This window comes from Ischnura elegans, chromosome 6, assembly GCF_921293095.1.
Source record: "Ischnura elegans chromosome 6, ioIscEleg1.1, whole genome shotgun sequence".
NCBI lineage: Eukaryota > Metazoa > Arthropoda > Insecta > Odonata > Coenagrionidae > Ischnura > Ischnura elegans.
In genome coordinates, this window is record NC_060251.1 from 50,704,745 (window position 1) to 50,731,599 (window position 26,855).

Genomic DNA, 26,855 nt, shown 5'->3' on the forward strand with positions numbered 1-26,855 from the left:
GTAAAGGGTATTGGCGTTTCTTTACGAAGTCGACCGCAAGTTCAAATATTCTACCGAGGAAAACCCAACCGCCTTCAGCGGAAGCGTTCCTCCTAAAACTACTTATTCCAATCACGTAAGATTATGACAACTTCCCGAGCTTCATCATGAAAATATATAAACAAAAGAGACTTAAAATATTGCCCTAACGGTCGAGACAAAAATAAATAGAAGACGTAAGACTGGAACGCATACTTTTACATGATATTCACTTCCATTCTACACAGTTTCTAAACATGCGCACTCAGCTGTATAAGACAGGAAGCCACGTGAAATATGCAGTTCACGGCAATCGGTTTATAGAACCTGCCGAGTACACATGCTGGTGAATGCTGCAATTGTTTCAAGCGTCGGTGGTGTAATGGTCAGCATAGTTGCCTTCCAAGCAGTTGATCCGGGTTCGATTCCCGGCCGACGCATTTTTTTCGTGTGATATGCATGATCTTTTTATTTTTTTAGAAATTTATTTTATTTATAAATTTATGCTAATTACGCTCTTTGTATTCAAAATTCTGATAATTAGAAATATTTCTACAGTAATCCTTAGTTTTATCACCTGCATCACTGGTGGTGAATCTTTATTAAATTTCTGTTTCATGTGGCATCTGCGAAATTGAAGTCCCTTATTTCGTAATTTTTTGCAATATTCCTCCCATCAATTGGCAATACGTGGCTCAGTAATCAAAATAAAATCATTATATACTTCTCAGGAATAGAGGAAATAAAAACTTGGCTATTTCCACATGGTATGGAAGCGAAGAAACTATTGGTATTACCATATGGAAATAGCGAAGTGTTTATTTCTTCTATTCCTACGATAGGGATTTCCACAAAGTTACGCCAGCTACATTTAATCATTTTATACCAGTAATTTTTACTTTCTAAACCAATTTTTAATGTATATTTGTTATTATTTAAGAAATACTTGGCGTTTTATTTGCTAGTGATACTGAGTTGTTAAATTTTATTTTGATATTGGAATGGAATGAGTTATGGTACTTTGGGAGTATTCTCTTGGTGCCATTAAGAAAGTTTCAAATGCTACTGATCGATGGATTTGTGATCTGTGTCAGTTTATCTCTTAATGAATGGTTTTCCTAAACTACTATTGATGAAGAGATTTTTTTCAATCAATTCTGCTCGTGCGTTTGCCAGCCATTCATGCCTAATCCCTCTTCTCCCTCAATCGTAGTCCCCCTATTCCGAAGTCAGCCTTCCTCCGGCTTTGGTCAACCCCCTTGACAAAATTTATTTTCCCCTGGGACATGAATAATGGCTTCTGTATGAATGATTGCTTTTATGGGATGTATGTATGGTTTCTTATTCCGAACTCATAAAAAGGAAAATAAATGCCGCAAATGTAATAAAACTTGAGTGCATATCAGAAACCTAACTTCAATGACACAGTGAAATGGATTTTCATCAAATACTGTGATAAAAAGTATCAGTATCTTTTTTCCTCTTACTTATCGTTCAAATATTTATTTCCTTGGTAATGGTTTCGATTAAATAATATCTAAAACAACGGAATTTCCGTAGGACTTAACTTCAACCTGGAATTAACCTACAATAATATCTAACAGTGATATCAAGAAAAAATTCAGTTAGTTGGTATTCGTCGTAGACGCATCGAACTCAGGATATCCACAAAATAGAATCATCTGAAAGACTCTAAAGTGCCTACGTGTTAATTGCTGTCACAGTCAGGTAAAAGGTTACATTCTTTTTTTAGTAATCAGAAAAGGAAAGAGGTCTAAAATGTAACACTGAAGTAGTGAAATGTTCGTTGGCCTGGAATCGAACTGTTCATTAAATAATTTTGATTGTTAAATATTTTTTTCGATGAAAACTCTTCGATATAAAAATACGAGGCGGCGAATACCTGCGTCGGCGTTAATAGAAAAAGACACACGATGAAAGATTCAGGATTTCTCGGCGGATAATTTGGGTTAATTCCTCTCAGGTTTTACATCAGGTCACTGTCTACATGCTAGCCATCTTTTTGCTGAATTACTTTTCTTGCATCCGACCTCCCTTCATATACGCCGTTGCTTCCATATTTCTTGGTTAGATGACCAACAGTCTCACTCCTGAGGATGCTGGAAAAGTATTCCGGCAAAACGCTGGTTAGTATTGGAAAGCTGACTCGGTGTAAAACCCGAGAAAGACATCATGGGGGGATCGGGTTGGTATGGTGGCTAGACTCTGGCTTCCCACCCGGTCTAACCGGGTTCATACCCCGACAGTGGCAGAGATATTTCAGAGGCTGCACCATCCCTGCTTGAGTGCTTTGTAGAGGGCACTTCAAGTGCAGAAATCCGTCCGTCGGAGGGGACGTTAAGCCATGATCCCCTTGGCGCCTTTCGTTAAGAGCAGGAAAATGCCGACGCCGGGTTTCTCTCCACCCATCCCTACTTACCCTTCCCTCGTGACGCAAATGGCCTTAATCGCCGGTCGCCTCCTCCTAATACCAAGATACCATGGGAATATTGGCTTTATACCCTACAGCCGAGGTTTGAACCCGGACCTTGAAGATAAGAAGTTTATGTCGCAGGCACTTCACCAACTCAATGCAACGTAGAAATAGATTTTTCCATATGTTTCGACTCCCACGGTAGCGATCCATTCCATTCCATTTTATACCGTCAACCTCAGCCAGTCCCGACCAAATAGTAAACCGCCCACCCCTCCACCAAAGCATACGCTCTCCACCGCTCCCCCTCCGCTCCTACTTTGACTCTTTTTCGTGCGAGGGGGGACACAACATATGAATAATGACCCCGATATGAATGAAATGATCCGTGGCGGGGGAGAAGAAGTGCCATGTGCACACGCTACAACATAAACGTCGCGCGGTTCGCTCACTGTATTGGACGGAAAGGCTTGGGGGGGAAGATGTCGCGTGCTTGTTTGGTGTGATGGAGGGACCTCGGGGAGGTCAATGGGTTTTGGCGGGAAGGGGCGCAAAATTGTGGCGGCGGCAGACTCCATGGGTATATATGCGTTTGTGTGCCGTGCATTGCTTGCGGGTGGATCCGGGGGAAGCCCAAGGGGTCGATTGTTTGGGGGGAGACAACGTTGTTTGGGCACGACACATAAACGCACATCTCCCCCCCTTCCCCAACCTCATAGCGACGCGTTCACCGTTCCGCCCGCGTCATTATCATAGACTTTTCATAACGTCGTCGTCTGCGTCATGCCATTCAAAGAGCCCGACTTTCACGCGCTCTTGATCTCTCTCGGAAGGGCATTCGGTGGGCAGGAGGGGAGTGAGGAGCTATTTATTTCCCGTTATATTGGGCTGAAAGTATTAAAACGAGGGAGGAATGGGTCGTTCCTTGCTTAGCGTTGATCCTGTTGGATGATTTTGAGGGGAATATGGAAATATGCGTGCATTCCTAACAGTGGCATAGAGTCAATAGTTAGGTTTTAGGGCTCTTTCTTGTTTTTATGGCGACGCACAGTGGGCTAGAATCGAAAAAAGCTGGCCAAAACCTCAAAATCGATTTTTTTGAGCTAGGAAGTTGAAACTTCGCATACACATTCTCAAATAAATTGTGCATAACTACCCAGATTATTTTGGTCCTGTGTTTTCACTTTAACAATATATGTGAGGTCAAAGTTGAGCAAATTTAGCGAAAAACGACCACCCTCGATTTTTTCTGAAAATTGCCGACTTTATCCTCGTGCAGTGGTTTTATAAATAGTTTTATCGACAAAACTGTTATACCATCTTAATTGACACTTCTTATTCTTTCATTTGAAAGGTTTTTAAAGATTTTGTTTCATCAATAACCATAGATACATAACAAAATGGCGGAGCCTGTTTTCAACCCATTTTTTTACATAAACGTAGAAAAAAAGTAGACATTGTCACCGGCTTACACTAAGTAACTTATATCATGTCGTTTTTTGAAGCTTCTACATTGTGAATCTAAAGTCAAACCTTGCACCAATTTGCAACCCCGAATTTTAAATCGTTTTTTCGAACGCACGGACGACTCCGGTTCTGGCCGGCGGCGGCGGAGAGTACGGCGACGCGGCAAGCGGGTGGATGCAATATGGTCTCATTCACTTTTATGTGTGGATAACAGATATATTAGTGACAGAAAATAATCACCAGAAAGTAAAATTTATAAATATTGCTACGAATGACTCTCATTATGCAATCGTTGGGCACTGCAAGAGGTGCACTGAAAGGTTTCTTTCTTTGAGTGCATTCCATGGAGAATGGACTTATATCGCGTGCTTAAACTGGGGAAACGGACTCTTTTATTAACTAACAAGCTCTATTTCTAGGCAAGAGCCCTCGATGATCCATGGCCTCCACTTCCTAACCTGCCATACATATTTAAAGGCCTTCGGACAACGGTCGTTTTATAGTATTGTTGTAGTGCCGAGTCCTTCGAACTTGTTTTTGGTTTGAACTCCTTTTAGCTTTAAAAGCTTCGGAAGGCATATTACTCACATCGAATAATGTATTCTTTCTAAGAATAACAGTTCATTTTAATCTATGTCTTATGCTCAATATAGAGTATTGATTTAAATCTCTTACCTATATATCAACGTCATTATTCTTAATGAACTGCGCTGCTGACAAAATGGTTATTTTTCAGGAATATTTTACCATACAAACATAACATAAACAAAAGCAACACAATTTACGCTTTTCCCAACTAACATACTGCAATTAGCACTGTCAGCAATAAAAGGTTACTGTTTTTCATTCACTATCTGACGAGTTTTTATCACTTTCACTGTCTGAGCTTAAGCATTGTTTTCCTTTTTCAAAAACAGATCCATTACATTGTTCGGTAAGCTGTGTGTTTCCTCCAGTTTAATTGGCATAATTTTTGTCATTATCAGTGATGACATTAGGAGTTGTCTTCCAAATAAATCCCTATTTGTGGCCATTCGTGCCATTTTTCTAGTCAACCGTTCACGGAACTTTCTCACGTCCTTATATCGTGCCTATATTGCTTCCCCTGTCAGTTGTCGCAATTAAGAATGGACTCTGTTGCAATGTCAGCTCCTTGAATGAAGACCTTATGCACGGTTGGTGGCATACCATAATTGTATTTAAAGCGTCAGTTAGAGAGAGAGAAAATTAAATTATTTGGAGAGGAAATCTAGAATAATTGTGATGACTTTTGAATACTCGTGCCTGTTTCATGCTTCGCCTAACGAACAGCATTTTTTACCTTAACAAGAAGGCACAAAGGTGCTCACGAGCAATAATTCATGAGACATAGGCCCTCGTTCCCACGTGCAATTATATTTCGCATGTCCTCACTGCTATCAAAGCCGTGTTTGCAAATTAAAGTGCACTTTATATGCGACGCGAAACTAGGATCTGTGGAAATGCACGTTAAGATTCGAGTCGCAGTAAGAGAACAGAACCATTTTTGGAAACTTCTTATATAATCTCTGCTACAATAATTTCACTCGGGTAAATGAAATCATATGCTCGCGTCACTATCTCATCGCTGGGGTTAATATTATATCCCTGGCATTTCAGATTTTCGAAGATTCTTGCACCGAAATTTGGTGAGCTGCATGGACACAATTACTTATTGAGAGGGCCTCTTAATCTGACATAACATAATATTCGGGGTTGCATTTTATCCACTTGGCAAGAGTTCTTCTTGCCTCCGAGGATGGTCACTGTATCTTCCTTTTGCATTCGTTTTCCTCCTATTCGTTATTTCGATACAACCCTGAAAACATGAATTGACGTCCATCTGCACTGGCTAAACTAGAGCAACATGTAAATTGTGCTGCATAAGGAATAGTTATTAATTGCTTTAAATCAAGAATATAAACTAAATAAGAATAATGAACTCTTCAAGCACCAAGACAGTACTTGATTTGGCAAAATTCGGCAAAATCAAGTACTGTATTGAGCCATTTTCCATCACGTTTAAGGAATATATTAACTGTTATTTTTAAAAAGTTTATTAGTTAGTAAAAGAGTCCGTTTCCCCAGTTTAAGCACGCGATATAAGTCCATTCTCCATGGAATGCACTCAAAGAAAGAAACCTTTCAGTGCACCTCTTGCAGTGCCCAACGATTGCATAATGAGAGTCATTCGTAGCAATATTTATAAATTTTACTTTCTGGTGATTATTTTCTGTCACTAATATATCTGTTATCCACACATAAAAGTGAATGAGACCATATTGCATCCACCCGCTTGCCGCGTCGCCGTACTCTCCGCCGCCGCCGGCCAGAACCGGAGTCGTCCGTGCGTTCGAAAAAACGATTTAAAATTCGGGGTTGCAAATTGGTGCAAGGTTTGACTTTAGATTCACAATGTAGAAGCTTCAAAAAACGACATGATATAAGTTACTTAGTGTAAGCCGGTGACAATGTCTACTTTTTTTCTACGTTTATGTAAAAAAATGGGTTGAAAACAGGCTCCGCCATTTTGTTATGTATCTATGGTTATTGATGAAACAAAATCTTTAAAAACCTTTCAAATGAAAGAATAAGAAGTGTCAATTAAGATGGTATAACAGTTTTGTCGATAAAACTATTTATAAAACCACTGCACGAGGATAAAGTCGGCAATTTTCAGAAAAAATCGAGGGTGGTCGTTTTTCGCTAAATTTGCTCAACTTTGACCTCACATATATTGTTAAAGTGAAAACACAGGACCAAAATAATCTGGGTAGTTATGCACAATTTATTTGAGAATGTGTATGCGAAGTTTCAACTTCCTAGCTCAAAAAAATCGATTTTGAGGTTTTGGCCAGCTTTTTCGATTCTAGCCCACTGTGCGACGCAACGGTTTGCTTAGGAGGGTTTACCCCAGAAACGATGCATACCGTGCTCATAAAAAAATTCCAAATACGATCTTCTTTCTGTTGTTCATTGAATGATGCCGTTGGAATCTTATTGCTGGAATAGGTATTTAGATAAAATATCATCATTGTCAAGACCCATGAGATTAGTTTGATGAAACTTTCCACTGAATTTTCCCAATCGGCTAATCTTTTCGCACCTGAGCATTTTTTTCTTTATCACATCCTTCATTTCCTCTGCCGTATATTTTTTTCCAAGGTCTCCCCTTCGTGTTATTTCCACGTCATTTCATCAGGCCATCATACCTCAATGTATGGCCGATTAGGTTTTTCCGAGGCTTCTCCCCCATGGAATGGAATGGAATCTTTGTGGTTCTCTTTATGGAATGAAATGGAAATTACTCCTTATTCCTTACTCGGTCCATCACTTTGATTCTGCCATTGTCCATGCCTCACCTCCGTAGGGAAGAATACTCCAGATGTATGTTATGATAAAAATTACATCAGTTTTAATGATTAGGATTTACTTATGCACATTTGTAACATAGCTACTTTTACTTTTTAACCTCAATTGATGCCGTCTGTGTTGGTAGAACATTTTTTAAATGACATGCGCGATGAGTATTTGTTTTGGATCGCGTAACCAAAAACTTTGTTTTCTTGATCATCTATTAAGTTCGCTGAAAGTCTTGTTTAGTCTGAAAATCTTGAAACTTTTGTTAATCATATGCCTGCACGTGGAGATATATTTTTAGGGGCACCTTGAGCCATTGAATGGAATAGAAATTATTCCTATATATTGTCTATGAATTTAGAAATATAACTGATAACTTCAGGCTTTACTTTGTGAAACCTCTCCATATTGGAAATAAAGAAATAAAACTTTGTAAGGTTCATTGTTATTTTAATATGGGCTCGACCCGGGTTTCGTAACACCTGAAGATGTAACCACGTTACGAAACCCGGTTCGTGCCCGTATTAAAATAATAGTGAACCTTGCAAAGTTTTATATCTTTTTTTTCCAATTTAAAAGGAATAAAAATAAAACTTCAGAGAAAAACGGCCGCAGCAGTAAAGATAAAAGGAAGAGAATAGCTTTTGCAATCGAATCATTCATATGTACTGAGGAATAGGTGTGGCGTACATCGCGCGAGAAAGTAAAAAAAGGCCAGCAATGACTCTGTTAAGGGCGGTGGCGCTACACGGGTTGGAGACGTAGATGCCGAGGAAAGAACATAGGCAGAATAAAACTGCATCAAAATCTACATACTATTTCGCAAGCCACCTAAGTAGGCATGTGACGGGAGTTGTTAGGACACAAGACGTTTACACATGAAAAGGAAATGCTCTAACGAAATTACACCTAGCATTTATCCAAGTATTTTATCGCGCGGGAGAAAAACGACATTCGGAAAAATGAGTACCTTGGTGTATATTGGATATGTTGGGATGGACATGGAGGAAAAGGAATGAGGGAACACTATACACGGGTGATAATGAAAGCACATTAAGGGATACCAAGAGAGAATATGAGGCGAGCATGTAATGAGGGGCGATAGGATTGTATAAACCGTGATAGAGTATAAGATAAGGGGAAAACGAAGAGGGTCAAGAGAAGAGATTTCATGGTAAGAATGAGAGTAGTACACCTTATGCCGATGTTGAGAAATCGATACAACGTGGAGATAGAGGCAGGCCGGATTGAATATTATATTTGCTGTATATCCTGTCAAAAAAAAAAAAACACTTTGGTCATCAAAATGACCCGAGCAAAAATAAAATGCCTTGGTAATTTATGAAAATGTTTGAAGATATGATCCAATGAATTGAAAGTTTATGAAACTGTGCATCGATTGTCACTTTAGCTTTGTAAATTTCATAACTGAATTAACTAGTCCGAATCAAACTAACTATTTCTTGTTGCAAAATTTCTCCCTATCGACGCTTTTTTATTGATATTTGATTTTTTATTTAAGAAATTGTGAGGCATATTATTATCTCATTTAAAATATGCAATTACGAATTCCATTTAAAAATAATGCTCCTGCTGACCCGAGTTCGCGGAGTTAATGTGATAGACATCAGCTTCCTATGAAATTCTTGGGCTCCTGAAGAAGGAACCTCTCAGTGTTAATAAGCCTGCCCCCTCGAGATTCGCGCTACGCCACCGTAGATAACACCATTTGGATGTAATAATTATTTTGGAAATCTGGGGACCGTTAGTGAAAGTTTGATGGCGTGGAAAGATGAATTTGACTCTCGTTACGAGATGAGCATGATCGAAGACGGGGCAGCCCTGTTGTCGTCGTCCACCCGAAACATCTGAATTCACTTGCACGTGATATCCTGTCGGGATGGAATTAAATACTCGCAAAGCGCAAGCTCGCCCTGAACTATCTGCCGTGTACCAGTGAATGCGGTAGTGATGGGATCTCATGTTCCAAACGCCGCCAGCACATTCCTCAACTTGCCTCCTGTTCACGGGCCTCGCCTCTACACCCGCTCACTCCTTCGCAGTGGAGAAATGGTCATTTTTCCTCCTTTTCCTGCGGTCATTCCTCGACATGTTTTCCTCTTGCTTCTCCCGGATCATCAGTCAAAGACAGCCGTTTTCCATTTTTTTCTCCTAATCCACTTCTATCTCATTTTAGTGAAAACCCTCTCATAATATGTATTGCTGTGGTGACGGTAAGCCTTCTCTTCAAGCCGCCTCTTGTCGCGCTGTCGGCTTTTTTTCGTGAAATTTATTTCACTATGCTTATCTCTCTCAATGTCATGTTTGCTTTATCACAGTTAAAACTTCTCCTTTCCTCAAATTCAGTTACTCCATTTTGGAGTAATGTATTTCTCAGTAAGTTATAGATTAAGGCATTGTTTAAGCAACAAATGCATGAAAACAACGGCCCTTTTTTGAAACTCTTACTGGCTCTACCTGATAAGTGGCAATATTTTGAGAGAAAGAAATTTTTTAGTGAAATATTGGTATTTTAAGGAGATTAAAATTAAAATTTTGTTTTTTATTGTCTATTTTTGCTATGAAAGGTGATTGTAGGATTGTACTCGTAAGGAGAAAATATGCTAAAGTTGTTATTTTGTCAGCCATAGTTTCCATACTTTCAAATGTTAAATGATTGTGACAAAATGCTCCGCAGCTTCAGAAGCTTAGCGCCTTAAGGTAATTTAATTAGAAGCTACTGAGTTCATCAAGAACCAAGAGACATTTGTTTCTCGGCAATGAACAATGAAGGTGTGGTCAGGTATAGTCAAAGAAGCTGAATAGATGAGAAATATTTCCAGTCGGTCATCACACGTACGCTGAAAGAATCTAATGGAATAGGGTGCTGAGCAACTGAGGAAGTGACTAAAATATTTATGAGAGTTTTTGTTGAAAATTGATGTGTACATTCATTGGGGAAATATGCATGCACGTAATCATAATATTGCAAGGGGAAGGTATGCTACCAACCTTAGGTAAGCATTTTCGTTCGTGAAAAGATCGCCTCGCGTTACGGAGCGTGCTGTAAGCATTCAGCTGCGTGTTTTAAAAATTGCAATGTGGTTTCGTTTTCCATGAGACTCTCTGCAAGATTGTCGGTCGTGTGCATTTTTCAGTCGCGTATTTGAGGACTCACCATGTCTGTTTACGGGAGGCAGGAAAACCAGTTACCCTCTCATACCTACCGTCTCCTGGTTATCTTATTCCCGCCTCGGGTGCTACCTCTTTTCAATGAGTGGGATATAGTATCAAATGTCATCCGGCAGATTCTTCTGCAATATCCGCCCACCTCATTCTAATCCTTCCAATCCGTTTTTAAGATTACTACCGTGCATACATATATTCACTTTTAAAGGATCATCATATTTTCGCATCACTACCGCACGACCGGTCTTTGCTCGTTTAAAATTTTAGTTATTATCTTGATTATTTCATGATATTTTCGAGTAGGTACTCATAAAAGTCTTTCAGTTTCTCAACTTCGAATGTTTTACATTGGATCTAAAATTGTTAAACTAGCTGTGTAATGTTGTATTTCTCAGCAAGTTATAGACTTGGGTGTTGATTGAGTAGCAACTGCGTGATAATACCGACTATAAAAAACGATAAAATACCGATAAAATTATTATATTAGAAGTGTGCTGTCCAGGGTTCCCACTCAACCGTGAAAACCTTAAAACCGTGAATTAGCCGTGAATTTCGTCTACCTTGAAAAAACCTGGAAAAAGCCGTGAATTTCGTCGTAAAACCTTAAAAATCTGTGAAACTTGATTTTAGAACTACGATTGACAAATCAAAAGAAAAATCGATGTGTCGGTCATATTTCAAGGTCATTCAAGCGCAGACAATGCCCGCGCAATTATCTGTACCTACACCAATATTTGAAGCGCAATTATTGGTCCGTGTGCCATGACGACACATTGACCTTAAGCCTGTACCAACGCCGGAAGACTGGTAACCAAAGTGTTCATTAACCCTGGCGAAAAATCACACACTTCTTAACTTTGCTGGCACCCTGGTCCCTCCATTTTCCCAGTCAAAACCTTTAGCCGAAGCTGAATTTTACAAACGATATGTGACGTCAGGAGAGATACCACTTTCATTGCTGCTTTTGCATTCGCAGCGTCTGTTGCGTTCGTTAAATTTTTAGGTAAGGTGCGACCGATGACTATTACGCGGTCAATTTTTCTGCCCGAAATGGTTTTACTGCAAACCGTGAATTTGAAGACATTTAGACCGTGAAAACCTGGAAAAAACCGTGAATTTTACAATTTAGTTTGAATGGGAACCCTGGCTGTCGTATTTCTCAGCAAGTTATAGACTACTTTGATTACGTAGCAACTGCGTGATAACGCAGACATTTTTATTGAAGCTGTTTTTGTGATATTTTCAAGTAGACCCTCGTAAACTTCGTTTTGTTTCTCAAATCGAGCATTTTTCATTAGATCTAAAATTGTTACATTAGATATACACGCTAGTATTGGAAAATTCATACTAGTCGTACCTTGAAAATTTCCAGATGATAACCTAAGTTTTGCGCAAGTAGAGTGTCACGAATAGAGACACACTACGACAGGTCCATAAGGAGTAATACGTACTCGTAAATATTAAATATGTATTGGAAGACTCGCTACCGCAAGTCTACCTAACATCGTATCCTTATTACATTCCCCTGAAAACTCTGGAATTCAGGAGGTTTTCGGTTGTGTAGCCAATAGTAAAATAGGTAATTATTCTTTCATCTTAATATTTTTAGCCTAGAGAATTTTGATGTTGGAATATGGCAATATGGATAAGGTGAATACTTGAATAGTAAAAGAATAATAATTGATTTAAGGTGAATATAGGTTATTTATTATTGCCTTCCTTTATGCTTACTTACTTACGTGTTTCTATTTTGTGAAGCATATACTTGGTGTAGTAAGAAAAATGTGATAGACATCCTGTAAAATTTCAGCTCATTCCAACATGAACATTCCTTGAAAACTTCAATGAATATATTGGGAGGAATTAAATTTGGTATATATATATAATAAATTTAATTCCTAATATATATATATATATATATATATATATATATATATTGTAACAAACAACAATAACAACAATACCTTCACTACAGCAGTTGCCATCCACCACACACTAAACGTTCCATCCCTTACTCCCTCTCTGTCCGGGGACACAGAATCTGTAATAACCCCGAAGACCTTCAAAAATTCCTCTCCAAACTCCACACCTCTCTTCTTCACCGCGGCTACCCCGAAAAACTCTTGTTGAACAAAATAAGAAAAAAACCGGCTATTCACAATAAACCCCGCGCAGACAAACATTGCTCTCCTTCTCTGCTCACAACCTACTTTCCTGGTGCTCATTTGCTACAAAATATATTGAAGGACCTGTACCCCATCCTTTCCAAACACAAGTCCACCTCTCAGATTTTCCCTTCCACTCCTCGGATAACATTTAAGAGACCGCCGAATTTAAACACCATATTTAAAGCCACCCGCCCTCTCCAAAAGTCGCAGTCAGTCACTATTTCCACACCCTCACCTTGCAATCGTCCCAGGTGTAAAACCTGCAAGATATTCTCTCCACCCCCTGCCTCTTTTCTCCCCAAGCTTAAATTCCTACCGATTTTCCCCTCCACTACTTGTACTTCCACCAACATCATTTACCTTCTTCACTGTAATTTCTGCCCTGCTTTCTATATTGGCCAATGCACTACCCCTCTCAATCTCAGAATTAACAATCATCGCGCCTCCTGTTGTCCATCTTCCCCCCACTCCTCTCTACCAGTTCCTACACATTGTCTTTCACATGATTCCATTTTCAATCAATGCTACAAAGTTTCCATTATTGCCTCCCTCCCTCCCACCGACTCCGCCCTCAACCTCCACACCCTCGCATTGGCTTGCATTTGGCACTTTCAAGCCAATAGCTTTCCAGGTCTGAACGTCGCATCCTAACCCCTATTCCTAACTCCCCCTCCCCATACACCTCTCCCCTTACCCCTCTTCTCCCTCTTCCAACCCTCTCCTTTCCTCACCATTCATACTTCAGCTGACGAAGAAGCCTGAAGTGCTTCGATAGCTTCGACGAGTTTATTTATTCAATGTGAGTGTTTCTTTTTTGTGTCTCTGTGTTTATCGATATTAACTTGAACTATTTATATATATATATATATATATATATATATATATATATATATATATATATATATATATATATATATATATATACAAATAAATTCACAGGTAAGGAAAGAAAGGGATAGGAACATGGAATAGAAAAAGGACAAGGACAACGGTATATATATATATATATATATATACAAATAAATTCACAGGTAAGGAAAGAAAGGGATAGGAACACGGAATAGAAAAAGGACAAGGACAACGGTGCTGTGGTAGATGGAAAAAGCCAGAAATCAGAGGGTAAAAATGCGGCCTGACTGGGACTCGAACCCAGAACCTCCTGGTTGCCGGCCAGGTGCTCTACCAGTTGCGCTACCAGGACGCTTAGATTTACCATGATTTCGGCGGGGGTTTATATACAGTAAACTCCCTGGCCAAAGCAAAGGGAGTTTACTGTATATAAACCCCCGCCGAAATCATGGTAAATCTAAGCGTCCTGGTAGCGCAACTGGTAGAGCACCTGGCCGGCAACCAGGAGGTTCTGGGTTCGAGTCCCAGTCAGGCCGCATTTTTACCCTCTGATTTCTGGCTTTTTCCATCTACCACAGCACCGTTGTCCTTGTACTTTTTCTATTCCATGTTCCTTATATATATATATATATATATATACATATAAATTCACAGGTAAGGAAAGAAAGGGAAAGGAACATGGAATAAAAAAAGGACAAGGACAACGGTGCTGTGGTAGATGGAAAAAGCCAGAAATCAGAGGGTAAAAATGCGGCCTGACTGGGACTCGAACCCAGAACCTCCTGGTTGCCGGCCAGGTGCTCTACCAGTTGCGCTACCAGGACGCTTAGATTTACCATGATTTCGGCGGGGGTTTATATACAGTAAACTCCCTTTGCTTTGGCCCACAAGAGTAACCAATAGATGGCACTGGGGCAGCTCACCACTCACCAGCAGAAGGAATGGACGAGGACACAAGGATGAAAGGAAAGATACACACTCACACGATAGCAGGAAAGAGACAGGAACATGCGTTTCGGGGCACGCTGAGCCCAAGTGAAATAAGCCAATATGGCCGATACACTACTTCATTCATTCACACGACGCCTTAAGCGCAAATATGCATATAAATTCACAGGTAAGGAAAGAAAGGGAAAGGAACATGGAATAGAAAAAGGAAAAGGAAAATTTATATATATATATATATATATATATATATATATATACTACTTCATTCATTCACACGACGCCTTAAGCGCAAATATGCATATAAATTCACAGGTAAGGAAAGAAAGGGAAAGGAACATGGAATAGAAATATATATATATATATAGGTATCCAAGAGGTAGTCAAAATTGGAGAAAAAATGCGACATATGATAGGGAAATTATTTAAATTTGTTGTGGAGTGCATCTCTGGTATGGTATTGTATTTGGAGGAGGTGACCAACAGCTGATGTCATTTGCGCCATGAGGGAAGGGTATGGAGGGAAGGGTGGAGAGAAACCCGGCGTCGGCATTAGCCTGTTCTTGACGAAAGGCGCCAAGGGGACCACGGCTTAACATCCTATCCGACGGTCGGAGTGTTGCGCTTGAAGTATCCCCCACACAACACTTGGGCAGTCTCTGAAAATTGTCTGCCACGGCCGGGATTCGAACCCGAGCCTGCTGGGTAGGAAGCCAACACTCTAGCCACCACACCAAACCGATCCCTTTGTGCGCCTCTGTTTGCCGTGTTCCTCGGAATCCAAGTGGTAGCTAACACTGGAAAACAATGCTACAAATGACGGAGAACACGCGTGCTCATTCAGCCCGTGCGATACGAGTAGGGGACGACTAAATTCTTCCAAGGGAGGACCCTAATATGTCACGGGACTCCGAGGCAAGGGAAAGGTACCTTTAACCTTCGCCTCCTTCCAAGAGTCTCATCCTCCATGCTGCCTCACGCCCGCCGCTCATCCAATTCCGCAGGTGTGGAGTGGATTCCAGTCGAGGACCCTCTTGTCATATACCACTTGTCGTCTGACCCGGCGCGGCCAACTCCACATCCGAGGCTCCTCCCACAAGGGCTCGACCAACCCATACTAAAACGACCCTCCTCTCTTCCCCCTGCCCCTAACTCTCCCCAATTTCACATTCCATCGTCTCGAAAATTAATATACCCGTCTTCCATCCGCTCTAAAATTATTTTTTAAAAATAAAATATGTCAATGTGCGCGGTGTCATTGGAAAAATATCGATCTACGTACGCTTTTATACTATATTTGCAATTCATTCATAGTCATACAATATGCAATACATTCATGGTTATGCGATAGCCCTTCAATAGAAAAATATAAATCTACGTACGCTTTTTCTATTACATTAAAATTTATTCTTAGTCGTGCAATGCTACGGTGGGCATACGGCAACTCTTCATCGGAAAAATATCGGTCTACGTAAGCTTTTTCTATTATAAGTACAATTCATTTATAGTCATACATTCCTGTGTTGGACATACGGTAGTCTCCTATTTCTCCCTTTCACAAGCTATTTCCTTTAGTTGCCTAATGTTCTTTGTACTTATGCTCTTCTTTTACTGCCCTGAGTACTCCTTTACCTTATTCCGTGGGGTTTTATCCTTCTGTTTGTCCATCCATTATATCCTTTATGTGCTCACTATGTCTCTTTCCATGACCTACCCACCTTCTCTGGCGTATGGTGCTCCACTGTTCTTCTACTCTTTGGTAATATCCTCTTATATCACCCACTCCATCCATTTGATTTTCAGTACACTCCCCCATATCAGCTCTCGAAGACTGCAATTAAATGTGTCTTGTAATTTTATATAATTTCAACTAAGGTTCTCTTTCTGAGTAAATAACCCGGATTTTGGTATTTAAAATTATACTTTCTGGGAATTTTCTATTTTCCTGTTGATATGGATATCTCACCGCCGACTGCATCATCAATTATGATGGAATTTCCGGAACGAATTCTCATGGGATTGATGAAAATGTATTGATCTATGCATTATCTTGCTGTTTTAATTAAGACAGTCGAGATTAACACAAGTTTTTCTCCTCGAGGAAACAGCCCTTGCTTTTGTAACAAACAATTTATCGTGTTGACTCTTTTTTCCACTGGGTAAAACACGTTTGGTGATCTATAGTAAGCAAGCATACTTTCAATTAACTCTTTGTTACTGGTATGGCGCAATTAGGACGAAAGTTGAACAATTTCCATCATAAGAATATGGTAAAATATTTATGAAAACAATCATCATTAGAAAAGGAAAAAATTCGTAATAACTTGCCATTTTTTTAGAACAGATGTATTTCGATCTAGTATCAATTACACTGCATCATCTCCTTCTAAAATACGTACTGGTCACACGGTCTACCCCTCATATACTTCCCACTCTTACCCACAATTTCCGTTTTACTTCATCCTTGTTCTTTTCATGCCATTTGCTTCTTTAAGATGGCGCAATGGTCTGTTAACCCAGGATGAGGCTAAGTTGTTTTCAAAATAGTGGAAAATTGCATTTTCTTTCTGTTAGAAATTTTACAATACTTAAAAATATGATTCGAGTATTTTGAATTTAACTTTCACCATGTTTCGGTAGGTTTTTGGACCACTTGGAAAATCTGTGATGCCTGAATTATGATAGCAACAATCAATTTTACAAAAAAAATTGGCGTCTTCAAGAGTTTGGAATACCCTTGAAGTTCTAATAACATTTTCCTTTTAGAATTTTGCCATTCTCAGGAAATATATGCTGGAATATCTTATCGGATCACTAATCAATGTTTATGATGAGCTCTAAATGTAAATGAACATAAGATTTTGTCGTGTTTTTCATCAAAATTCAGAGACAACCTTGATTCTTGTCAGCTCAAAGAAAATTTTCTTTGGAGTGAAACCTATTTCTATGATATTCACGTAGTCTTTTGGTCCACGATTCACTATTTATGCCTTTGTCCTGTAAAGTCTTGGAGAGTAACGCACTTGTCTGCAAAATAAGAATTTTACATCGAATGAAGTCTTTAGCAAATAATTTATTCTCACGGCTGGAGTGCGCCGATAAATGTATGTGAATTTTGATTCCCACAATCCATGGTCTTCTCCTTTTCATGAAAGATTTCATCCCATCGCAGCCTGCAGATTAAAATGGTAAACTCAATAGAACTTTTCTTCCACATACAAACAAAAAGTGATTTATTTTCATTCTTTGTTACACAGATCAATAATGCATGGAATTTCATTGTCGTACTGCAACATAATCCGAGATCCCCCTCTCCATCCCATGAAATATCTCTTCTCCTTCGTATAGGCTAACGCATTATCTTTCAATTGAATTTTTATATCATATTCAAGCGCTAAAGTGATGTTTTCCATTCTTTGTTGAAGTTGCCGAAGACATGCCTCCTTCACCATCGTTCTCTCCATCTCGAAAAATAATTTCTTATCCCGCACGCCCAGTTCCTTACGATCGTTTCCTTCTCCGGTTTCGTCTTGAGACGTTTCCGCGGATCGTCGGTCCATTCATGCATTGGTTACCAACGTCGCCGTCCCTGGTTTTCGAAGCACGAGTCTTTTTGCGCCGTGTGTGGCGGTCCGCGACGTTCTTTTTTTTAATCTTTTGAGGAAAGGAAAAGGACTGGACCTCCTCCTTTTACTGTTGACAAATGATGGCCGTTTGCCATCGAGCGATTTCAAGACTCTCCCCAACCATCTTGAAGTTTCGACCGCCTTGAAGCAGTTGAGCCTTTTATAGCCATTGCTCAAGATTTTTGGAAGCTTACATGTCCCCCGAGTTCCATCGACTGCCGGTCCTGATCTTTTCTTTCAGTCACGGCCTTCCGAGCTTATGTTGCTTTCTTTTAACTTTGCTTTGTCCTGCGTTAATTTTTTCAACCCTTCCGAAGCTGATAGATGCCATTTCGCTAATCGGTATTTGTTTTGAGTACCCGCATTTCTCGCCCTCGTTTCATGTCGAAATGAATCTATTATCTCTCGCATCGTTCTCTGAAAAGGGCAACAATGGGCTCTCGACTACATTTATACGATGATGTCTGACATTTTTGCGTATTATTTCATTACCTCTGCCTCTTACGAATGCAAGTGTCGCAAGGAACTCACTGATGTAGGTACCCCATTGAACTCAAGTGTGTCATTTTCATGTTACAGGTGTAAAAAAATATTACCCATTGTATTCGCCAATCTTTGCATCATACTCTTTCCATTTCAAATTGATATGATCAGTAGTAAGTATCATTTTTGGAGGAATTATGCGCTCTAAAGTAACGGATTTAATGCCCATTCTTTATACAAATATTCAAATTACCGTTACCTTTCAATTCCGATATCTAATTTCACATGGTTTCTAAGTTCATATATGTTTATTGATTTAAACCCTCTGGATCAATTTAATTATTTTATCTAAAAGCTACATGAGGAGAGAACAACGTAATCATGACAATAGTGTATTATAGTTGTGCTTCTTATTCAATATATCGAGAATAGTTTTAGAATACCGTAGTAAAAAATGCTCAAGCTTGCTCTCTGTCAGGCGTTTCTCGCGTTATACTTTACTTTTCCTCCAAGTATTTATTGAACAATATTTTTATTTAATTTTATATTATTTATACGACTCCTCTTCCGGTTGACCTGCATTGGGACTCGTATTGGGAAATTAGTCTCCCAACTAGCACTCAACGCTGCAATTCGTTCAATTTCATCGAAGGAATAATTTAGAATAAGTGTGTTTTTATCATTAAGGATTTATTTGATTTTTGTATCGAACTCAATTAATATATTATATACTGCGACAAATATTTATCATTGTATTTGGAGGAAGATTGACGCCCAACTACAAATTTATTGACAAAAAACTATTTAAATGCAATACTTTCATGTTAATCACTATCCCTATTTTCTCTTAGCATTCTTACGTATTTTCTTCCAGTATTAAATATAGTTGATTAGTGCCATGGAATGTAGGTCTTGAAGAATGTTAACGCAAATTTTTGCCAACGCTTCGGTATATTTATATACCTTCATAAGGGATATGAATGAATAGGAGTACATAAATTTCTAATTAACGTTAAACATAGAGGTCAAGAGATAGAAACAATCAATTCCTACTAATCTTCAAAATCGCTTGCCTATCACCGCCTTAGTTATACGAAGAAATTGTCGATGATTGACGAAGAAAAACCGATCACATATTTCGTGGGACTCCGAAGAATTCTAGACGACCCAACCCATGGGAGTTTTTTCTCGGTAGATCCTTCATTCCCATCCGTCGAGACGAAAGAGAGATGTCACCGGGATAGGGCTGATGGGCCGATGTGGGGTGGCATGAAACAATACGGGGAAGAAGTTTTTTTTATGGTGACTTCGAAACGAGAGCGGAGAATTGTGGAAGAATGAAGGGGGATGGGATTGGGTCGGGGGGAAGAGAAGGAAGTCCAAGCCAAAGGGAGATAAATATGCTCGCCGCTTTATAGTCTCCGGAGGTTTTGCCTTCGAAAGGGGTGGTCCTGCCGGATCGAACAAATCCACCGCCACCCAAATGGATTCCAAGTGGAATGGGCAGCGGCCACTGTGTGACAGTTTAAAGCGTTTTCAAAACGTACTGGTGTGTAGCCCATTATCACTCACTGCAGGCGAAAATTTGTCCATATTTTTAATTGCTGGAGACTTATAGGATAAGCGCTGATGATTTCAATCTATCTACATTAAATATTAAATAGATTCAATTACGGTAGGTTTAGGTGGAGTATTTTACGAATTTCCTCCTCCTTTCTCCCCTCCAAAAATTGACTTACATTTTCGCAATAATGCCTATTATTCTATCTGACGTCGAGGAGCAAGTAGATGGTAAGAACGGGAAAGGAGGACCTCGAGCAAAATACATGAAACAGGTAAAGAGGGATGTGAAAGAGAAGAAATAAGTAGGTGTGAAAATATTAGCTGATAATTGAAGTTTGAATAATTGGGTTGAAGAAGGAGACTTGAGTGGAGAGCTGCGTCGAACCAATCTTAGGGTTGTTGAACATCGATGGTTCTATCTATCAATCCCATTTTCTTCCTTCCCTTTCCTCGTTGAATGTTTCCTTCTCACATGGATTTGAACATCCCCTGCTGTAAAAATTCATAAGCTTTTCCAGTTTCATTCCGTAGAAATATTTAAAGTTGAAAATGTAACATTAGCTATGTTGGAAAATATGAATGCATAAATTTGGTGATGTATGTATTTCCTATGTATCTGTGATACTGGGTGTATCGATACCTTTGATCGATACTATCGATTGTTAATTGTCGGTGCGGTCTGATTGGTTGGTAACCAGTAAATAAGTTGGTGTTCTTGGAGGTTAACTGTTTCTTTTCTCGCTTGTGTCACGTCGATGACTGTTTAATTAATAAACGCAAAGTCACGCAAAGTCTATATATAAATCAATCAACAAGCTAATATTGGAGGAAGAGTTCTCAGGTTTCCAGCCGGGTCCAAGGGTTTTTCTGCACCGACGTTTCGAAGGCTAAGTCTGCCATCGTCTTCAGGGTGAATGATGGCAGACTTAGCATTCGAAATGTCGGTGCAGAAAAACCCTTGGACCCGGCTGGAAACCCGAGAACTCTTCCTCCAGTCTATTCGCCGGGAAAACCTTAGATCCTTCATTAGCTAATATTGTTACTACTGGTAGTGTCGTGAGGGTGAAGAAGCATTTTCTTTTCTGCATTAGATCTTATTGGGATTGAAGGCTGAGAACAAGGCTCGACAAAGTTATAATAATGGTTTGGCAGTAGGCAGAGGTATAATTGATGTCCCTATTGGGTCACATAACCACAAGTGAGCTATTGTTTTAAAAGAGTTTTATTACACATAAGGTACGTAGGAAAAGTTTTGGGTCATAGAGAGAAATTTCATATTTTTATTTATAATACGAAAAACTGGTAAACTACGGAAATTTTCAGCTTCTCTTCGTTTATTTTAATTTTATCCCCAGAGACGGTAGAGTGCCTACTTTTTTCCCTTGTACTTTAATAGATTTTTCTCTCAATTCAACTTGAGCGAAAGCATTATAGCTGCCTAAACCTTGTAGTCGTATCCGCCATGCTTCCTTCTATATCATTCCAAGTTAATATACTCCATCTACACTTCATTTTGTATTTGCACATAAAAGAAAGCTTTAAGAAATACTGCAATGTCATGCCAGCGGCAATAATAGTTTCACCATGTTCAGAGGTGAAAAAGTGTGGGTCGCATAAATTATTATTTATTTTAGAGGTGTGCGTCACTTATATTGGGTTAAGGAAGCATTTTTTTCATTTCGGTATTTTTTTCTAACAAGCATGGAAATTACGTTGACAATGGTGGAAAATTTTTTGTAGAAAAAACTATCAAAAGAATCCATGTATAATTTCGATTGTGAAATAATATGAAGACTTAATTTAGCGTCAGACTTCAACCCATTGATGTGCCTTCTCAATTGGGTTTTAAGGTTACTTTGTTTTCAGATGCAGTTCAGAGCAGTGGGAACGAGTATTTCTGGGTGAGATTATAAAAGAAATCTGTGAACCCCTTCCTTCAAAATGGAAGGCATCTGATTAATTACCATGCAGCTCATTAAAAAAAACTCTCGGACAGGGTTTGGTATCTTACATTCTTCCTCGATCTGGATTTGGCTCCAAAAAATTGAGATGTCACTCCGGTTCCACATTGGGGCCCAAGAAAAAGGGTATCTATTCATGAAGTAGACCACTGCATAACTCAACTTGTCATTCCCTGATTGATTCTCGCAAAAAATGTATTTTAGCGTGGGTTTGTTCAGCTTTCTGGATTTTTTTGCGCGTCTACTCGAAACACGAAAGTTTTGTCTTCACTTGCTGATTTTATAGCAGTGCCAAAATGTATATTTATAAGTGAGGACCGATAAGTATGTAATTTTTTGAAGTTTCTGCTGCTGGAAACGTGACTTGAATTAGTCTTTTGTGCAGTCCATGTGCAGACCCGCGACTGCGTTTCTCGAGAATAATCTGCGTAAAGGAAAGGGGGAGAATAATATAACGTCCTTTATAAATGTCCTACCGGGTGGGCTTATAGTGATAAATTGAGTTAAGTGCATCCCGAAACTTTTTATGGGACAATGGCGAATGATTCAGCACTTAAAGCTTTTTTCAATTCAGTGAGAATGTGTTGTGAAAAGAGATCAGCTTCAAATTTTAAAGGTTTCTCCTTGCCGGCGGGCAGTCGACTTTTTGTTGCTCTAAATTTCGGTTGGTGAAAGGGGTGAATTAATTCTAAGCCTCTGCGCCGCTCCCTGGAGTTACCACGATGACTTCATCAGCTTGGCTTCTCACGTCTCCCTAATAACCTCCCTTTTTATCTCTCGAATCTGCCGATGCGAAGATGTCTCAATTTTTCACTCCGAACGCTTGATACCGGATTCATTCCTAACGATTGTGACACATTTTTGAAAGAGAGGGAGCTTGCCCTTAGTCTGACGTATCGACCCGGTAGGTTATTTATGTGATTGCGGATTTCTTTCTTCCTATGCTTTTCGCTATTTTCTAAGGATTCGTTTTTTATATTTCCTTCTCTCTGTGATGCCGTAGTATAGTAAGGTGTAATTAGTTAAAAATTGCTTGTTTCTCTTCTTTATTTCTTGCATTCCATGCACTCTGGGAGGTAGCAAGTCGAATTTACAAAGCACTGCATGAGACAAGTAACTTCGTTCGCAGCCACGCGAGGGGATGCAAGTTATTTTCGCCTAGGATGAAATTCAATGTGAAAAGAATTAGCATTAAGATTTGATGAAGGAAGAAGATTTCTTGGTTGTGTCATTGGTAGAAATCAGAGGTGCCGGGTTTGAATCCTGGCTGAGCCACATGAGTTTTCACCGGTGAATTTCATCCTTGATGGTTGTTGTTTTTGGCTACATCGTTAATGTCTTATACACGCAAATCCAATTAATAATTTGTTTATAATTTTGTTGATGAAAAAAACCGGAAGAGATAACCGATGAAGATTATCTAATGTAGTTTTTGTTAGAAAATACTGGAGAATGGAATAATACGTAACGTCAGGAACATTGGTCCATTAGTGTAAACTCTTAGGAAGGAGGATTATAGAGGCCGGGGACGTTTGAGGTATGTGTTTATGTATGACGTATAGAGGAGAAAGGAGACGATGCAAAAGACAGTGAGAAGACTCGATAATTAATCTCAAAATGCGCAATCGTATATTTGATACCCGCTCTTAGATCTCGCTTGATTAAGATCGAAGATTAATTCAGAAAATTATAATCGCACATTTTCTCCCAACCTTAATTATATATTTTCCTTAAAAATCCAGATTATTTAATAAAATGTCGACAAGGCTGGATACCCAAGAAACACCGTTTTCATGGTAACTGCAAAGTGCACCCAAAAATGTTTGCGTTGCCTTAGCAACGGAACTAAGAAGTTGCGACCCCATGTTAATGGACAAAAATTGCTTAAAATTGTCTCCCCTGAAATATTGCAGATTCTTTCCTCCTGAAACACCCTGTGTACTCAGACAATCTAAAATCTGATGAATCTGATTTGTGACAAGAGAAAAGTAACGTGTCGTCTTATCACTGAATGGTTTAAAAGATCACCCTTGAATGTTAATAAGGGTTGCCGGAAAATCGAAAACGAGGGACTACTTCACCTTCGAAATGAGATCTTCAGATGGTAGACAAGTGGAATGTGGGGGAAAATTCACACATACTTGCTCGGTAGCAAGTTTTCATCCTTATCGCGAACTCCCCTTTGGTGTTCAACCTTTTTTTCCCCGTGACTTCTTAGACCTTTTGTTTCGTCGGCTTTTCCGATTGGAAGCCATATCCCTGGCATTTTAAATACGTCGGCCCGTCTTGCAGACGGCAACTCGCTTCCACTCCCAAGCATCCCTTTTGCTCCTTTACGCCACCGAGCTGACTCGTACGAGAGCGGAATCGCTTATGAGACGAGGAGGGTTGGATGTTTTTTGTTTTCTCTTTCCTTTGCATGCCTCAATGCCACCGGCATTAGAAAAACTGCCACAGAAGCTAGTGGAAGATGGCAATATTTGAAGGAATTTTTGGCGATTGAAAATGCTTCTCTGCAAGGAATTTTAGGTAGTATGTGGACAAATCAATTCTATGGGTTGGGGCTCTTTACGTGAAAATATGCTTAATACACGGTATTGGATGGAATAGCTGTAAGAAGTTCTGCTTTTCTCATAGCGGTAGTAGGGGTTATTAGTAGAAAATCCGGTTCATTAAAACTGTATCGAAAGATATGAATTGGGCTGACCAGAATAATCAATTCATTTTACCATCCTTCTGGGTTATTGGTAATAATCAGTAAATTTACAGCGTCTTATTTTGTAGCCCTTCGTTAAGAATCTCGCAGTCATTTTCCATGCTTCAAAACTTTAAATTTTGCTGTTAATCGCGTACTTATGATTTTTTAATATTGATTACCTCGCCCACTGCCTTCATTGGGAGTGAAAAATGTATAATATATTAACTCCTATTATTAAATCTATTAAATACTAATATATTATCTTGAGAGAGTGGCGGTTTTTCCGGATTGAGTCATTTCATTTTGCTAGTAAGAATTTTGCTTGCAATTATTTTCGCCTTCATATATTAAAATTGCTCTTTGTGATATAGAGGATCATTTATTTAAAAACAGGGCGATCGAGAAAACTTTTTAATAATAAGCAAGGAGTTGAGATTATAGTTAAGGTATATGGCAGCGAGGATAAGGACTTGGCAGCGAGATGGCGAGAATAGATAAGTTTAGAGTGTAAGAAAGGAATCCAGATTGTCGTTGCTTGATAACCGATTAATTTCACCTATAACTACAGACATATTCTGAAAAACTGTCGAAATTTACGTAGGCGTTCTTAAATGTATAAATGGTTGTATTTGTGAGATGCCAATGAGGGAATAATAGCATGTCTTCTGATGCATTTCATTATCAAAATCGAATATCTTGTTTCTATTTTTGTGAATGAAGTCGTTAACTCTCCTTTGCTCTATTCAAGGTATGGAATTTGTTGAAACTCGTCAAAATCCTACACTTCTTAAAAATGAAACTATTTCTACTTTGATATTAGAATAACAAATAATATTTAATCTCATGTCAAATGACGTCGGTTTTGAAGTCATATGAGTTTTTATTAAGTCACCAAAGGAATGCCATAGTAATCAAGAACTTTCCAGCAATGACCAGAATCAATATTTTGAAATTTTTTTTGCATTTTCAATTCTACGAATATCTTATCATATTTCAGCTTTCTTTGCCGTGTTTTTTTGTGCTATGAAATATTTTTTTTAATTCCATTTGCTCCTTTGGCAAGTTCAGTCATTCTTTCGTTCGTCTTTCTTTCAAGTATGTAGGGAAGTATTGATTATCTTGTTATGGCTAGTCAGGCAAAAGACTTTAGTCTGGTACATTTCGATTTTTTATTGCTGATACTTGTATTTCCCAGAAAAAAACATAATATTGGTATATTTCGAAGGATAGCAAGCTTGTAACTCTTTAAGACTAATTATTATTAGTCTTAATAAAATATGGCTAATTATATTTTTTTTTCTCTCAAACATTTCTTTAAATGTGTTTTTTTTTCGTTAGAATATATTGGACGTCCCTATGGGAATGAATATACGAGTTTAAACTACCTATAATCCAACTCCATTTCATGCATTTGTGTATTTTATTGTTATAATTATTTATTTATTTCTACTTGGCCGAGACCTGCATTACAATCGCAAGATGGGTGTAAATGCCTGCTGTATCTATGTTTTTTCCTCAATGTAAATGATATTTATGGCCTATTTTAATACCCTTGTATGCTTGTTTTGCCAGATATGAGACCATCTGTACGAGTCCTACCTGAATGCAAGTCTTACTGGAATCTATCACCTTGATGGCACTCGACTAATTTGATAGTTAAACATTTAGATGAGTGGTTATTAGGAGTGGAGTTTTACAGCCAGTTCTTTATATTTGTCTTTCCCATCGGTATCTTTCTCGGCCTTAAAAATTTTAGCACAGGATACGAGAGAGTACCTATCTGCGAGAGTCATACCAGTAAACAAATCTTTCGGGAATCTCGTACCTTGATGACACTCGTCTAATTTGAGCGCTGGGAGTTAGTTAAAAGTTTAGATGAGTGGTTAGTGGGAATGAAGTTTTACAGCCGGTTCTTTGCATTTGTCTGTCTCCTAGGTATCTTTCTCGGCCTGAAAAATATTAGCGCGAGATACTTCTGTCATGATGAGAGTGACACGTGACAACTGCAAAAAGGAGTTCGCGGCTCGTGGGGATGATAAAACATTCCTCTTCCGAAATTGGTTCCCACAACTCTTT

The 26,855-nt window shown here is 39.0% G+C and overlaps 1 non-coding gene across 1 annotated transcript; it reads left to right on the plus strand.

Moving 5' to 3' along the window:
- Positions 1 to 386: 386 nt before the first annotated feature.
- On the plus strand, positions 387 to 458 carry Trnag-ucc. Its single transcript has one exon. It is a non-coding gene; the product is annotated as a tRNA-Gly (tRNA).
- Positions 459 to 26,855: the final 26,397 nt, after the last annotated feature.